General features: G+C 42.3%; 1 long non-coding RNA gene across 2 annotated transcripts in view; it reads right to left on the bottom strand.

Moving 5' to 3' along the window:
- LOC144785153 (uncharacterized) overlaps positions 1–11,823 on the bottom strand; it is a 169,590-nt gene extending 157,767 nt beyond the window's left edge. For both annotated transcript variants that reach the window (XR_013601785.1, XR_013601784.1), the window contains exon 1: positions 11,500–11,823. This is a non-coding gene — a long non-coding RNA (uncharacterized LOC144785153). The remainder of the gene's footprint in view (positions 1–11,499) is intronic.
- Between the last annotated feature and the right edge of the window lie 359 nt (positions 11,824–12,182).

Here is a 12,182-nt window from a genome sequence, read left to right on the forward strand (position 1 = left end):
TGAAACTTTGCAGTGTCACTTTTTAGGAGTAGGCTCTAATCTGCTGGCCCACTGCCTTAAACATGTTTTTTAACATTCTCAAAGGACAAGGGGTCCCTAAAAGACCCCTTCCCGTTTCCGAATGGGTTACCACTAAACTTAAACTGATGGTAAAGAATTATTGTTTTGCAACCAGAATTTGATCGCAAAACATTAATACATACCATTTTGATTCAGAATTTGGAAGAAACAGCCATTCCAAATACCGATGTCATTCGGTTACAGGGTTACCAAATCGCACTTGCCTTTTGATTTTGTAAAATGCTTTTTTGCAGTCACCAATGGCCAAATTCTCGAAATCGGGCTGTTTGCAACTGCAAAAAAAGCTTTACACATCTAGCCTTAGTCCTTTTTTATGACCAGTATTTTAATTCTGATGGGGTCCCAATTGAGAACCATAGGAATACTACAGATCTGTTTAGTTTCAACTGTAAATTTTAGCTGCTGAAAGCGTTTAAATGTACCAGTGAAACTCTAGGAGGGGGGGGGGGGGGGGGGGGTAATGAGGAATTACCAGGGGAATACCCATCAAATTGGAATTATCAATCCGTCAGTGATTCTTTATTTCTCAGCGGAGCCTCGGTGTTCCCCCTGTAATCCCTGTTAAGCCTACCGCCTCATCCCCCCCTCGACCCATTCCCGAATTACTTGTACCCCTGTTGTTGGTAACTCCGGGAAGGATGAAATTTGACGGGCCAGTGGTAATGATGGACCCCTTGTCCTTCTTTACCTCTTGATATTACGAAAAAGAAGGCACCGTAACGTTTACTTCAAATAGTTTTGCCCTCAAAAGAAAATCTGTCACGAACTGTGACACGACAAAACAGTATTTGTTGAACTGCGGTTGGATAACACAAAAACAAGAGTCTTTCTCGGCTAGCAAAAGAAATGAGTCACACGTCATTTTTTTCAACCAAGCATTACATATTTCCTGTTTATAGGCTACACAGTCTGAGTTCTATGCCTCAGTAACAAAACCAGTCGAAAAGGCGGAAAGGAGAAATCTAGTTCACCGCGATTCTGCTATTCTGTGCGTCGGATACTTGCTGTGATTCTGCATTGTACTCCAGAGAAGCAGACAGAAGCATTAAATAATCTTCGTTTTACAGCTGCCCTATTTTCAGAGACGTTGTTTCCTGTGTGGCAAAAGTAAGATTGCCATCACGATATTGCTCCTAAGAGAAAACAAATGGCACAGCAAGAACATGAAAATAGACTGTGGTGAGTTCTACAATAGGTTGTATTCCGGCTCGTCCTGTTCCTCCACGTCTTTCATAGAATGCTTTCCCACAAAATTGTGAATATTAATTTGTGAAAAGAAAGTACCACATTTGATTTTGTTTGATATTGTTAGCCGAGAAATGGTTTGCGACACCCCTTAAGAGCGCTCTCTGATAAAGCTGAAAACATCAGCCAGTCAGAGCAGCAACAGTCTGCACAAACTCGTCATCGTTCAAAATGAACTTTTAATACTGAAGGTTTTTGAGTTATATGGTGTCCATTGCCAGATTTGTTGCATCAAACTTATGACAGTTGTTTTTGTATTTTGCATTACTTGTTTCAACGGTTGCTGTCAAAATATTGAGCACAAAAATATTATACTACAAAATTATCATAGTCAGAATACTCCTGCCAAGAAATCATGAAGGTTAGTTTATGTAGGTAAGTATACATTTATTATTCTTAGTGCCATATTTACTTTGAAAAGGTGTGAACATGCCCGTTACTGGTAATAAAATCCGTGGCTCGGAAATGATCCCCAGAGTGTGCGTTTACTTGGTCTGATTTGGACTACTTTCGTCTAGTAGGGTCCGCCGGCGCAGCGCACCAACTACGAACATATGTGTGGGGGAGGAAGGAGCACAACTGCGACCATACATATATATATTCACTGAAAAAAACATAGGTTTTAGGGGTATTATAGTGAGCTGGACATTTCACTCGAACAAAACCATTGAAATTCCTTTGTTATAGTTAGTTCAGCTAACTATAACTCACAAGCCCGCAATCCACTGCTGATGATGTCACATATTACATCATTCATGACATGGTCAGTGACATCACTGATGACATCCCAAATGACATCACTGATGACACCACTGATGACATCATCCCGTGAATGTGGTTTGGTTCATTATTTAAATATCTATTATATATATATAGCAATCTGCATTGAAGAATGGGTGGATGTATAAATATAAATATCTGAATGGAGGATTTAGTAGCAGTGTGATTGACTGTTTACTTGACTAATTTATAGTGTCTCACTAAAATATATTGGATAGTGACTAAACTGTGTAAATATCTGTATCACTTTGTCAGTTGTTGTGTAAACGTCTGCACCAGTTGGTTACTAGCTATGTGAAAGTCTATATTAGTTATTGATTAGTTAACTGAGTATTTGTATGGGAGAGTGAATGTGTGTGTCGTTCGGTGGGGTGTGTGTGACTGCCCAAAGATGTGTGAGTAGTTGATTCAGTAGGTATATGAGGTTAAGACTACATGTTAAAATAGTTGCTTGGGTGACTGAATAACTTTATGGGTGTGGTGATGAGCAAATATATCTCTCAATGGTACATGTCCAACAAACTAGAAAAATAAAAGGCAGTGTATGTGACAGTTGTATATAAATAAGTATACATAAGACTCAGTGATTGTATGAAAGACTGTATGGCAAACTGTATACTTGAAATAGTGATTTTATAACACACTAAGTATGATTTACTATCTATATGAATAAATGAAGTAGTGTTTGTATAAGTGTGTAGGTAAGTAAATGTAAATATGATCCATTGTTTGGATAAGTGAGTAGGATGACTTCATAAGTGAATAGGATGTGTGCTGGTGAGTAATGTAGATATAGGTGTATAAGTTTATTTGATAGTGTTCTATTGATCATTGACAGCAGGTATGAGTGAATCAATAGGTAAGTGATTAGATGTGTGTGTAGATCTAGGAATGATTTAGTGGGTTTTTAGAAACTTGTATTGGTGTGTCAATGGATTCAAATATGGTGAGTGATGAAAGGTTAATCTAGTGTATGATGAGGTGTATTTGATTATCATGTGGATGATGTCATCAGTGATGTCATTTGAGGTGTCATCAGTGATGTCATCAGTGATGTCTCTGACCATGTCATTAATCATGTAATATGTGACATCATCAGCAGTGGATTGCGGGCACGCGAGTTATAGTTAGCAGAACTAACTATAACGGAGGAATTTCAATGATTTTGTATGAGTGAAATGTCCAGCTAACTATAACACCCCTAAAACCTATGTTTTTTTCAGTGAATTTCTAAGGTTTTTTAATTGCTAATTCCTAACTATAACATGTCTGAAACTTATGTTTTTTTCAGGGAATTTCAATGCTTTTGTAAATGACAATTTTTAAATGTATTAATTGTTATAATTATATTTTTGATACTGATTTACTACATTTTTTTAAACTATTCATTTTTATATATATTTTTTTTAAATTACATTCTAATTACAATATACATTACATTACAAAATATACTTTCTCAGAATGAATTACTTTAGGTTAAATACTTTGCAAATAGGCAATAGACTTTTAAGTACAGTAGTTACAGTTGTTGCAATAGGCAACACAATTTCAAACACAATGCAACATTGAGCTCAATGGGGATTTCTAGTTAAATGCAATTAGTTACTTTATGGATTACTTTTCTAACCACATGACTGGATCCTAGATTCTGTCCTGGGACATCGCCTGTAAACAGTTGAGTATAAGCATTTTGGTTACAGTAGTGATTTTTAAGGAATATTATTGTATTTTAAAAGTTGACCCTTAGAAACTTTCTTACATAGAATCACCAATGTTATCCTATGGGAGGAAATTCACTTAGCAGGTAAAAAGTGGTATCGTAACTTTTTCTTAATCAGTGGTTGATCCTGGATCCAGCACTGGTGCATCTCCTGTAAACAGTTGAAAGAATGCATTTAAGTCATACAGGCGATTTTTAAGGAATATTTGTAGTTTGTGAAAATCGTGTTTGCAGAGTGGTGCAAGGAGGGGCGTGGCCTCTGGCGAGATCCCGTTTTAATATTTTTTTATTTTTTAAATAGGGGGGCTGTGTGGCCCCCATTCTTTTTCTAATGTATTGGCCCTGGGGACGCCATCCCCCAGGGCCTGCCCCCAATTTCTTTTTTTTTAAACATAGAAATCGGGAATGGGGCCGCGTTGCCCCCCTCCAGGGGCCATAATTTGCCCCGGGGACCCCATCCCCTGGGGAATTGCCCTTTTTTCATTATTATTAGTTTGGAGGGAGGCTGCCTTGCCCCCCTCGTGTGGCCACGTATGGCCCCGGGGACCCCATCCCATGGGGCCGGTCTTTGTTTTTAAAATTATTTGTTTTTCAATTTGAGGAGGGGGCCACGTGGTCCCCCTCCTGGGCTACTAATAGCACCAGGGACCCCATCGCCCTGGGCTGGATCTCTCCGCTGGGGGCCGTTGGGGGGGTCCCCAATTCCCCCATCGTCCCAACCGGCTCCCCGCGTCCTGCTGGAGCCGGCATTGCTTTTCCACATGGGGAGCAGCTAACATGCTGCTCCCCATGTGGAAAAGCAATCTGCTTTGCTTTATTAAAGTGAGAGCAGGTTTCCCTGCTCCCGCTTCAATGAAGCAAAGCTAATTTGCAATGACAGGGTGGGAGCCGTGAGGCTCCCGCCCTGTCATTGCAAACTACAGTGTCCCGGGGTTGGGTACCCCGGAACACTGCAGGGTCTTGCCCTGAGGGGTGGTGGGCCCCAGGGCCTGGACTTGGCTCCAGGCTCCAGGAGGGGGGCCGGGCGGCCTGACTCCCATATTTTACAAAGCCCCAGGGGGTGGTGGTCCCCGGGGCTGGGGGTCCGTCATGGACCCCCCATTTTACATATTTAGAGCCCCGTGGAGGTGGCGGTGCCCAGAACGTGTGGGGGGGGCTTGAGCCTAATTTCAAGAAGCCCCGGGGTGGTGGTTCCCGGGGCTGGGGGGCCTGAGAGCCCCCCACACAATTGAAAGGAGCCCCGGGGGTTGCCGTCCCCAGGGCTGGGGGCCTGAGAGCCCCCGCACATAATTTAAATAAGCACCGGGGCTGGGGGGCCCCTATGGGCCCCCCTTTATATAAGTATTGCCCCGGGACTTGGCCCCCCCGGGGCTAATTACCAAAGAAGCGCGGAAACCCGCACTTTGTTTTTTTTTATCGTCAGGATCCATGCATCCAGTGTGGATTTTGCAGTTTTTTTAAAAATTTGGGGGGCTTTGGGGTCCTTGTGGGACCCCCTGAACAGGCCTAGGGGATCAGGGTGTTTCCACCCTGCCCCCTTTTTGAGTTTTTTGCATTTTTTATTTCGTTTTCTTGTGCCTCGGTTCTACCAAGGCACAAGATGGCTGCCAACACTACCTGATTTGGAGTGTTGACAGCCAATTAGCATGCAGCTCATGCTCGGCAGGGTGCGCAGATCCTACGCGGCCATAGATATATATGTGATTTTAAATGTGATTTTCTCAGGAACTACTGAACGGATTTACACGATCTAAGCAAAAGGCACGAGTCTGAACCAAGGGCTACCTCTTTGCCAAATTCGGTGTAATTCCGTTCAGCAGGTCGGGCTGTAGCCGCGATGAATGGTTCCTTTGGAAAATTGCATGGGGAAAACTCTTTTTGGGACCACCCTTTTTTCTCAGCCCCACTTGACAAAACACCCCGATACTTTCAGGATGAGAGCGAACAGGAGCGCCCCACCAGTTTTGAAAATTTTGCACAGATTCCTCAACCGGCGCTAAAGTTATTCCAAATAGAATGTTGCGGATTTCCTATGGATAATAGGTCCTAATTATAACTACCTACTGGCGACCGCCAGTGTGTGTGTGTGTATATATATATATATATATATATATATATATATATATATATATATATATATATATATATATATATATATATATATATATATATATATATATATATATTCACTGAAAAAACCATAGGTTATAGACCATATATAGTTAGGAATTAGCATTTAAAAAACCTTATTTTACTCACACAAAACCATTGAAATTCCATATATAGTTAGTTGCAGTAACTATATATCGCGCACCCGCAATCCACTGCTGATCATGTCACATATTACATCATTCATGACATGGTCAGTGACATCACTGATGACATCATCTAGTGTCTGTGTGTTTTTGTAAAGTTTAAATATGTTTTACATATTGAAGAATGAGTGGATGTATGGAAGACTGAGTGTGTGTGTGGCTGGCTGGGAGGTGTGTGACTGTGCATATCAATGTGTACTTGTATCAGTGATTGTATAAGAGAGTAAGTATGTGTTAGTTTATGTGTGAAAAGTATGGTGTTCTGTGTTTAACTGTATAGATGAGGAAATCGAAGTGTGATTGATTCTTCACAGGACTGACTAGGTGTATGAGTGCATATGATAGTGTTGTAATAATGAGTGACTGTATTTATGAGTGATTGTATGGGTGAATGAGTGAATGTGTGTGTAGACGTAGGAATCAGTGAGTGCGTATGTAGTAACTGGTATTGGTGTGTCATGATGTCATCACTGATGTCATTTGAGATGTCATCAGTGATGTCATCAGTGATGTCATTTGAGATGTCATCAGTGATGTCATCAGTGATGTCACTGACCATGTCATGAATGATGTAATATGTGACATGATCAGCAGTGGATTGCGGGTGCGCGATATATAGTTACTGCAACTAACTATATATGGAATTTCAATGGTTTTGTGTGAGTAAAATAAGGTTTTTTAAATGCTAATTCCTAACTATATATGGTCTATAACCTATGGTTTTTTCAGTGAATTTTCAAGGTTTTGTAAATGCTAATTCCTAACTATATATGGTCTATAACCTATGGTTTTTTCAGTGAATTTCATAGGTTTTTTAATAGCAAATCTTTATAAAAATAATACATTTTAAATCTAATTTTATATTTTATAATTTTTTTATTTTTTTTTAATATTATTTTTAGTGCGCTCCCGGGGCGCGGACAGGTGAACGCACGGGTAAGCGCAATCTGGCGGCGCGCCCCGAGGCGCGTACTAATGCGCGTCCCGGAAGCGCTATTGTCGAGAACGAAAACAACATCGTGACGTATCGCGTAGCCGCCACGCCTTGCGTCATAAGACACGTATCGCGTAGCCGCGAGATGCGTCTTATGACGCACCGCGTAAGCGCACCCGGAAGCGCATACGATCGCGCAACGTAAGCGCCCCGATGCGCTTACGATACACGCCCGGGACGCGCCCCGGGCGCGTAGCGTAAGCGCGTCAAACCATGTGACTTTAAAATAACACTTTTCATTGGTTCAGAACTTTTTTTTTTCCAAATTGTGTGAAACCCACCCATTTCTCTCACTATTGCTTTGTACTTGGAGAGAGCAAGAGCTGTTGTGTCTACTCTATCTCCTACTTTTCTGATCTCCAGCAATGGCTGCAAGAGAGTCATCCAGCAGTGATTCAGAGGGATTTTTGGATGAGGACCCTCCTCAGCAAAAGAAAAAAACCCATTTCATTTGGAAATTTTACGACATCCCAGAAGGACAGAAAAAAGTGAACGCTCCCAAAGTAACATGCAAAATATGTGGGAGTAGTTTATCCAGAGGCAATCCTCTGAAAAAATATAGTTTTGGCAATGCCAATTTGATCCGGCATGTCAAAAGAAGACACCCTAACAACTTTGCCAGGGAGAGTGTCAGAGAGCTGGCACGGAATGTACCAACAGATGGCGGCAGCACCTCCACTGGTGGAGCAACACCTTCGGGACCACCCCGTGGAAGAATGATCCCTAACATTCAGCCGGTGTTTGCGGGCATCAAATTTTTGTGCGCAGAGTGTGACGAACTGCTCTGCTATGGGGAGCAGAGTGTTGAACTGATTGCCCTAAAGAAACAGCAACACCGCTGCTCTTCCAGTCCCTAAATTTTCAATTTTTTTTGCTCCTGTTGAGCAGTTTTGGAATCCTTGTTTTTGTTTTTCCCTTGAAAAAAATACAAAAAAAATATAAAATTGTTTTAAAAAGTCTAAAAAAATATAAAACAAAAAAAACAAAAAAAAAATATATATAAAACAACAAAATGAAAAAAAAAGTTCTTTTCAGAACTACCTCCAATTTTTAAAAAGAAGCTTTATTTTTTTTAAAGTCTGTCATTTTTAATCTCCATGGTACGCTCCCCCGTACGCTCCCCGGTGCGCGTACCGGGCGCTCACCCCCGCGAAAATCGAATTTTTTTTTATTTTTTTTTTCACCCGCGGGAGCCTTTTATGGCCCCCACATGTAACCTAGGGGGTCAGGGGGTGTGTACCCTGCCCCCTCTTGCTCATTTCCCCCTTTGATTTTTGCCACCTCTTGTGTCTCAATCCTACCGAGACACAAGATGGCGGCCGCTGCGGACTGTTTCGAATGTTTATAGACACCCGAGAACCAATCAGCTTGCCGTGCGCAGATCGCGTGGCGCGCCTGGAGCGCTCCCCTGTACGCGTACGTGGGAGCGCTCCAGGCGCGGCTCTAGATATATATCTTTTTTTGAACGTTAATTTCTCAAAATCCACTGGAGCACATATATTGAGACCTACAAAAGGCACATCGGGCTACCAGTCCCTACAAATTTGCCAAGTTTCGTGCAAATCCATTCAGCCGTTCGGGCTAAAAATGAGGCTAACCGCCCTATGGAAAACTCAATGTTAAAAACACGTTTTGGGACCCCCCTTTTTTCTCGGCCCCCCCTGGACCAACTCCCCCCAAATTTCCAGTGGCTGCTCAGAAACAAAATGTTCCATTTTGCTGAAAATTTCAGCCAATTCCGTCCACAAACGCCAAAGTTATTAGACATAGAATTTTCAAAAATCCCATAGGGAAAAAATCCTAACTATATATACCTACTGGCGACCGCCAGTAGGTAATATATATATATATATATATATATATATATATATATATATATATATAAACAAAACCCTTTCAGGCATAGAGTGACGCATAAATTATCCAAAAAAGAAGGAGAGAACTCTGGGTAGGTCTCATGCTAATTCCTAACTATATAAGGCCTAAAACCTATGGTTTTTTCAGTGAATTTCAAAGGTTTTTTAAATGTTAATTCCTAACTAAATAAGGCCTGAAACCTATGGTTTTTTCAGTGAATTTGCAAGGTTTTTAAAATGCTAATTCTATTAGCGGATAACGTTTAAATATGCTAATATCCTTGTGGGACCAAAAAATTGAGACAAATCACGGCAGACGTGTTTCAGCAGAACACCCTTTGACTGGGCCTACATACAATTAATGGTGGCCTATTTTCCATAGGTATAGGTTAAAACTCCATCCTTCATTTCCATGACTCCCAGCTACTAGAACGCCAGCACAATCATTATCCTGGGAGCCATTTTTCAACCATCATCCGGCAATACATCTGAGTGCATGATTACTCCGTGAAAAATCAAATGGTCTTCGTCAATGCAAGAATTAAAAATACCATCACTCCAGCTTGCCGAGGCCATAGCTGTTGGCTTTACCCTGCATTCGGGGAAAAAGAAATTCTGGCTGTGTAATCTCCCTCTGCAAACTTCAGACATCTTGTAATGAAGCCCTTGGAGTGGTAACTGATTCCCAAAGAAGATGTTGTTCCCTATGTGACACATTCCCCTTTTGGGATTTGTGGCGCATTCCTTGTAAGTGAATATAATGAATGCAAACCATGTCTCGATAGAGGACAATGGCTGATTTAGAAAAAAAGTTTCCCTGGAAGGAAATGCGATCACTGCGATGGAGACCTGAAGTCCCAGCAGGCCTCTGGTTCTGGGCCTGGCAGGTATACACAGTGGGTCACAAACATGACTCCCTCCGTAATTTTCATGAATCAGCAAGCGTTGGGATCTCATACAAAAGGGCATTTTGCGATGCCACATATGCTAATGAGTAACATCACAAAAGGAAGCTACGGGCCAGGTGCATAAAGAACGTGGTAGCAAAAAGCAGTCGTAATTAGCCACTACATTAATTTGCAAACCTACCTATGTATGACGAGGTTGGTCCACAAATGATGGAATTAGAGTGGGCTAAAATCCAACCTACCTCATTAGTATTCATGAAGTAGGACGCAATTTGCTACTTGTTCCTTCTGGTAGCCATCACATGGAAAGTGGCCTGCTAGTGTCAGCAGACCACCATCTTTGCGATCACCTTTCAAAAAAATAAACTTTTTCAATACAGTTTAGTTTCCTTAAAGGAACCCGGGATGTTATTATAAAATAAAGTTTTCTTTTTTGTGAAAAGTTTGTTTGAGGGGTACACTGCCAAGTCCCAAACACACTTTTGTTTACATTCACAAAAGTGACTTTAATGACTGGGTTACCACTCCAAATTGGTAGTCATGAACTAATGCATTACAACCAATTTATGGTCGCAAAACATTGATACATAGGCTATTGCAAAGTTATTTGTAAGAGATTGCGAAAACACGACACTCCCAAATACAGATTTGGTATCCATTTCTAAAACACATTTAGTGATTTGGAGAAAGTGTTTCGAATCTATGGATGTGTGTAGGATACAAAAAATGGGGTTTTATTCTTTGAACACCTTTTGATTTACTGATTCTGAGGGTTTACAATTGCTAGAACTCGTACATCTCTCCCTGTGTTCACGAACCAGTCGGTGTGCAACTAGCGCTCACTCTTGTGTGAAAAGGTTTAGTACATCACTTTCCCAGGCATTTTATATAAAAGTCCCAGAGTAACCAATGCCCGATGTACTGAGGCCTGGGAACTCTTCTGAAGATGCCTGGTGTGGTTGCCTAGGTAATACCTCAACAAACATCTCACATGTTCAGAAAATGCACTAAATGAAATGAAACGCTTCACTGAAGTGTCAGGCTCTAGTGAAACAAAACCTCGTAAAGGAACCTAAGAATTCCCGCATCGCAGGGAAAATACTTTCAGATGTCTCCTCCCTTTGCCAGCTCCTGGGGCAAAGCCTCAGCCATGAAACACACAAGGCATACCAGTGGAAGAATTGTAACAATAATCCCCTGCCAAGCCGCATTCAAGGAATTATTAACACCATCAACTGTGGCTTTAGTAACAGGCTCTGCAGCCTTGATAAATGGACTGGGCATCCCCTTGGCGGATATTCCAAAACTCAAATTCATGCTTGCTGTTAAACAGGATCTGGAAGAACAACCATCATAAATAAGTTTAAGTTTACAGCACCATAAAAAACTATGTAATAAAACTCCCATTACGACACAGTAAGTATGCCAGCTTCAACACCCATCCCCGGGAGTCAAAACTGAATTTTGTTTTAACATACATAAAATGAGTAATTAGTTCCTATGAAGGGGTTTTCCGTCCCGGGGAAGCATCTGACTGTGAAAATCGCTCGGATTGTTATGCGAGCAGGAAACAATTCCCGGAATGAACGTCCACTGGTACCTGCAGTGTAGTCCGGGATCGAGCTCCAGATCGCTAGGCTCCGCTGCGCAGCTGCTCTGCCCTCCGCCTTCACACTTTGCAATCCTGTATAATGCTTACCACGGTCCCTGTACCACCCGCAGTTCTGCTAACCGTCCATGTGCAAGGCTGGCATGGTGAGTGGATGCCAGTGCATCATTGACGAGCAGCTGCGGGGCTCTCCCAACACCACGGGGGCCCCGCTGTAGTACGGACGGCGTACCCTCTTTTCCCGGGGCTCCCTCAGCACACGGGAGCCCCGTACCAGCCCACACTTCTTCCTCTTGCCGGCAGCATCACCCGGTCTCCCCCTCGGCACGGGAGACCGGACACATCAAAGGCTTCCCCCAGGCAGGGGGAAACGGAAACCACGTCCTCCCGGCCCCGCCCACAACCAGGCGGCGGCGATCTTGAGGCGGCTCGGGCCGCGGCAGTGATCTCGGGGGCCAAAACGAGGGGTGGGCACCCTCGATATTAAAATAAAGAGATTTAAATAAAAGAGAGAAGCCCCCCAAGCCCCCCCCCAATTTTTTTTCGGAAAAATCGCGGGGTGCGCGCACGGTGGGCGCTTACAGATATATCATTTTTTCTCTTTTAATTTTCTCAGGAACTACTGGAGGGATTTACAATATTTAACCAAAAGCGTGATCTGCGTACCAGACTCT

The sequence above is a fragment of the Lissotriton helveticus genome, chromosome 10 (genome assembly GCF_964261635.1).
Source record: "Lissotriton helveticus chromosome 10, aLisHel1.1, whole genome shotgun sequence".
NCBI lineage: Eukaryota > Metazoa > Chordata > Amphibia > Caudata > Salamandridae > Lissotriton > Lissotriton helveticus.